Source organism: Benincasa hispida, unplaced genomic scaffold (assembly GCF_027475165.1).
Source record: "Benincasa hispida cultivar pf3 unplaced genomic scaffold, pf3_genome.v1.1 HicScf182, whole genome shotgun sequence".
Classification (NCBI taxonomy): domain Eukaryota; kingdom Viridiplantae; phylum Streptophyta; class Magnoliopsida; order Cucurbitales; family Cucurbitaceae; genus Benincasa; species Benincasa hispida.
This window is the reverse complement of record NW_028326209.1, coordinates 10,001-15,000: the sequence shown is the minus strand read 5'-3', so window position 1 is coordinate 15,000 and position 5,000 is coordinate 10,001. Positions and strand designations below refer to the sequence as shown.

The 5,000-nt window shown below is 53.1% G+C and overlaps 2 non-coding genes across 2 annotated transcripts; both read left to right on the top strand.

The window, feature by feature from the left end:
- The first annotated feature begins 87 nt into the window (after window positions 1-87).
- LOC150030590 (5.8S ribosomal RNA) lies at window positions 88-243 on the top strand. The gene has a single exon (XR_016526703.1). It is a non-coding gene; the product is annotated as a 5.8S ribosomal RNA (ribosomal RNA).
- A 224-nt stretch (window positions 244-467) lies between these two features.
- LOC150030589 (25S ribosomal RNA) lies at window positions 468-3,823 on the top strand. The gene has a single exon (XR_016526698.1). It is a non-coding gene; the product is annotated as a 25S ribosomal RNA (ribosomal RNA).
- The last annotated feature ends 1,177 nt before the right edge of the window (window positions 3,824-5,000 follow it).

Genomic DNA, 5,000 nt, shown 5'->3' with positions numbered 1-5,000 from the left:
GCCAAGGAACTTTAAATGAATCTGTCTGCCCTTTGCCCCGGCCTCGGTGTGCGGGGGGTGGAGAATTCTTATCGTATTACTCACAACGACTCTCGACAACGGATATCTCGGCTCTCGCATCGGTGAACAACGTAAAAAAATGCGATACTTGGTGTGAATTGCAGAATCCCGCGAACCACCTCGTCTTTGAACGCAAGTTGTGCCCGGAGCCATCTGGCCGAGGGCACGTCTGCCTAGGCGTCACGCATCGCTGCCCCCTCCACACAACTCGTTGTACATGCGGGGGCAATGTTGGCCTCCCGTGTGCACCATCGTACGGATGGCTTAAATTTGAGTCCTCGGCGCACGTCGTCGCGACACTATGGTGGTTGATCCAACCTCAGTACCATGTTGCGGCCTCGACCCCGCCTCCAGACTCATGCACTGACCCTTTGAGCGTTGTACCCGAAAGGATGGCACTCTCGACGCGACCCAAGGTCAGGCAGGACTACCCGCTGAGTTTAAGCATATCAAGAAGCGGAGGAAAGAAACTTACAAGGATTCCCCTAGTAATGGCGAGCGAACCGGGAAGAGCCCAGCTTGAGAATCGGGCGTCCTCGACGTCCGAATTGTAGTCTGGAGAAGCGTCCTCAGTGGCAGACTGGGCACAAGTCCTCTAGAAGGGGGCGCTAGAGAGGGTGAGAGCCTCATTGCGCTCGAACCCTATCGCACCACGAGGCGCTATCAACGAGTCGGGTTGTTTGGGAATGCAGCCCCAATCGGGCGGTAAATTTTGTCCAAGGCTAAATATGGGCGAGAGACCGATGGCAAACAAGTACCGCAAGGGAAAGATGAAAAGGACTTTGAAAAGAGAGTCAAATAGTGCTTGAAATTGTGGGGAGGAAAGCGGATGGGGGTCGGCGATGTGCCCTAGTCGGATGTAAAACGGTGACAAGCCGGTCTGTCGATCGACTTGGGGCATAGACCGATGCAGATTGAGATGGCGGCCTACGCCCAGGCCTTTGTTACGCCTGTGGAGATGTCGTCGTCCCGATCGTGGCTGGCAGCGTGGGCCTTCGGGTGGGTTACGGAATCTACGTGCTATTGGCATCGGCCTGTGGGCTTCCCATTCGACCCATCTTGAAACACAGACCAAGGAGTCTGACATATGTGCGAGTTAACGGGTGAGTAAACACGTAAGGCACAAGGAAGCTGACTGGTGGGATCCCCTCGGGGGTTGCACCACCGACCGACCTTGATCTTCTGAGAAGGGTTCGAGTGTGAGCATGCCTGTCGGGACCCGAAAGATGGTGAACTAGGCCTGAGCGGGGCGAAGCCAGAGGAAACTCTGGTGGAGGCCCGCAGTGATACTGACGTGCAAATCGTTCGTCTGACTTGGTTATAGGGGAAAAAGACTAATCGAACCATCTAGTAGCTGGTTCCCTCCGAAGTTTTCCTCAGGATAGCTGGACCTGCGGGTGAGTTCTATCGGGTAAAGCCAATGATTAGAGGCATCGGGTGCGCAACGCCCTCGACCTATTCTCAAAATTTAAATAGATGGGACAGTGTGGCTACTTTGTTGAGCAGCACCACGGAATCGAGAGCTCCAAGTGGGCCATTTTTGGTAAGCAGAACTGACGATGCGGGATGAACTGGAAGCCGGGTTACGGTGCCTAACTGCGCGCTAACTTAGATCCCACAAAGGGTGTTGGTCGATTAAGACAGCAGGACGGTGGTCATGGAAGTCGAAATCCACTAAGAAGTGTATAACAACTTATCTTCCAAATCAACTAGCCCCGAAAATGGATGGCGCTAAAGCGTGCGACCTATATCGACCGTTGAGGCAAAAGCCAGGCCCCGATGAGTAGAGGGTGTGGCAGTCGCTGCAAAACCTTGGGCATGAGCCTAGGTGGAGCGACCGTCGGTGCAGATCCTTGGTGGTAGTAGCAAATATTCAAATAAGAACTTTGAAGGCTGAAGAGGGGAAAGGTTCCATGTCAATGGCACTTGCACATGGGTTAGTCGATCCTAAGAGACGAGGGAAGCCCGTCTGATAGGTGACAATGCGAACTTCGAAAGGAAATTGGGTTAAAATTCCTGAACTGGGATGTGACGGCTGACGGTAACGTTAGGGATTCCAGAGATGTCGGCGGGGACCTCGGGAAGAGTTGTCTTCTCTGTTTAACAGCATGCCCGCCCTGGAAACGGCTCAGCCGGAGGTAGGGTTCAGCGGCTGGAAGAGCACCGCACGTCACGTTGTGTCCAGTGCGCCCTCGACGACCCTTGAAAATCTGGAGGATTGAGTGCCTCTCATGCCTGGTCGTACTCATAACCGCATCAGGTCTCCAAGGTGAACAGTCTCTGGTCGATGGAACAATGTAGGCAAGGGAAGTCGGCAAAATGGATCCGTAATTGGCTCTGAAGGCTGAGCATGGGTCCCAGTCTCGAACCCGTCGGCTATCGGTGGACTGCTCGAGCTGCTCCCGCGGCGAGAGTGGGTCGCCGCATACCGGCCGGGGGACAGACTGGGAACGACTCCTTCGAGGGCCTCCCTGAGCGTCGAACAGTCAACTCAAAACTGGTACGGAAAAGGGGAATCTGACTGTTTAATTAAAACGAAGCATTGCGATGGTTCCTGCGGATGCTAACGCAATATGATTTCTGCCCGATTCTCTGAATGTCAAAGTGAATAAATTCAACCAAGCGCGGGCAAATGGCGGGAGTAACTATGACTCTCTTAAGGTAGTCAAATGCCTCATCATCTAATTAGAGACGCGCATGATGGATTAACAAGATTCCCACTGTCCCTGTCTACTATCCAGCGAAACCACAACCAAGGGAACAGGCTTGGCAGAATCAGCAGGGAAAGAAGACCCTGTTGAGCTTGACTCTAATCCGACTTTGTGAAATGACTTTAGAGGTGTAGGATAAGTGGGAGCCGAAAGGTGAAAGTGAAATACCATACTTTTAACGTTATTTTACTTATTCCGTGAAGTGGAAGCGGGGCACTGCCCCTCTTTTTGGACATAAGGCCTGCTTCGGCGGGCCAATCCGGGCGAAAGACATTGTCAGGTGGGGAGTTTGGCTGTGGCGGCACATCTATTAAAAGATAACGCAAGTGTCCTAAGATGAGCTCAATGAGAACAGAAATCTCGTGTGGAACAAAAGGGTAAAAGCTCGTTTCATTCTGATTTCCAGTACGAATACGAACCGTGAAAGCATGGCCTATCGATCCTTTAGACCTTCAGAATTTGAAGCTAGAGGTGTCAGAAAAGTTACCACAGGGATAACTGGCTTGTGGCAGCCAAGGGTTCATAGCAACGTTGCTTTTTGATCCTCGATGTCGGCTCTTCCTATCGTTGTGAAGCAGAATTCATGTTCACCCACCAATAGGGAACGTGAGCTAGGTTTATAACATCATGAGACAGTTTAGTTTTACCCTACTGATGACAGTGTTGCAATAGTAATTCAACCTAGTACGAGAGGAACCGTTGATTTGCATAATTGGTCATCGCACTTGGTTGAAAAGCCAGTGGCATGAAGCTACCGTGCACTGGATTATGACTGAACGCCTCTAAGACAGAATTCGAGCTAGAAGCGACGCATGCGCCCATCGCTTGATTGCCGACCAGCAATAGGGGCCTTCCGGCCCTCAAAGGCACGTGTCGTTGGCTAAGCCATCATGACAGATGAGTTGCGGGGGTTGCCTTGTAACGTAATTCCCACCGAGCGATGGGTTGAATTCTTTACAGATGACTTAAATACGCGACAAGGTATTGTAAGTGGCAGAGTGGCCTTGCTTCCACGATCCATGAGATTCAGCCCCTTCGTCGCTCCGATTCGTCCCTCCCCACACCACACCATTTATTTCTCCATGTTCCATAGAGGTTATATGCTAAAGCAGAAGCATACCAAACATAAGGCTAAGTGTTGGTGAGTGGATGGGTCGGCATGGGGTCTATGATGAACAAGGGACGGTGGTGTTTGGATGCCCAAGTAGATGGGTTGGGCGATCGTGTGCATGCCAAGGCTCGTGGCTGAGGCTTGCGCGTGGGCGCCCAGGTGCACATCAAAAACCTCTTTGGAGGTTAGTGACACTGTCCCGAGGCGGCGCGCCCCATGGCCCACCCCCTGCGCGCCCTGTGCGCGCGCCCACGCACCACCTACTCGCCCGGTGCGCGCGCCCCTCGCCCACCATCCTGCCCGCCCGTGCGCGCGCCCCACGCCCACCCTGCTCGCCTGTGCCCGCGCCCCACGCCCATCACACTGCTCGCCCGTGCGCGCGCCCCACGCCCAGCCATGCTCCCCTGCTCGCCTGTGCCCGCGCCGCACGCCCACCCAGCCCCCTGTGCGAGCGCCCCATGCCCAAACACGCCCACCCAGCCGCCTGTGTGCGCGTCCCATGCCCACTCAGCCCCACCCCGCGGGCGTGCCATGCCCCATACCTACTCAGCCCCACCCATCGTCGCCCCATCTCACCCAGCACCCCCGTGCGAGCGCAGCCCATATGCCATCAAACCATACCTCGAGCACACGTTCATGCCCGCCTGCCCATGTGCTTGCCCACCACCCTGCACGCATTCCCACCGATGACCACCAGCCCACCCTTACACTAGCATTTGTGGCACGACATGCACATCACCCCTATGCTCGCTATCCCCCACGTGTCTTCCTCCCTCATCCAACGCTCAACATCAATCCTTTTCCCAAAGATACATGAAGGTTATGTTTATCCATGGAGGTTAGCATGTATTAAGAAAGGAGTAGGTTAGATATTGTAAAGGCCTAACTTCAAATTGGATTGATTTTTAAATCATTGGGTAAAGTGTATATTAACTAGTGTGGCTTTGTAGTTGCACATGGTTGAAGAGAACCATGGTGTCACCCAGTCTAATAATGCTTAAGCTTGAATATCTAGTCCATCCATGCAACACCTATATTGTACACCCAAACGACTACGTACAACTAACTTTTGATGTTCACTAAAACATGTGTTCTGAAACTAACAATCGTAGAATGAT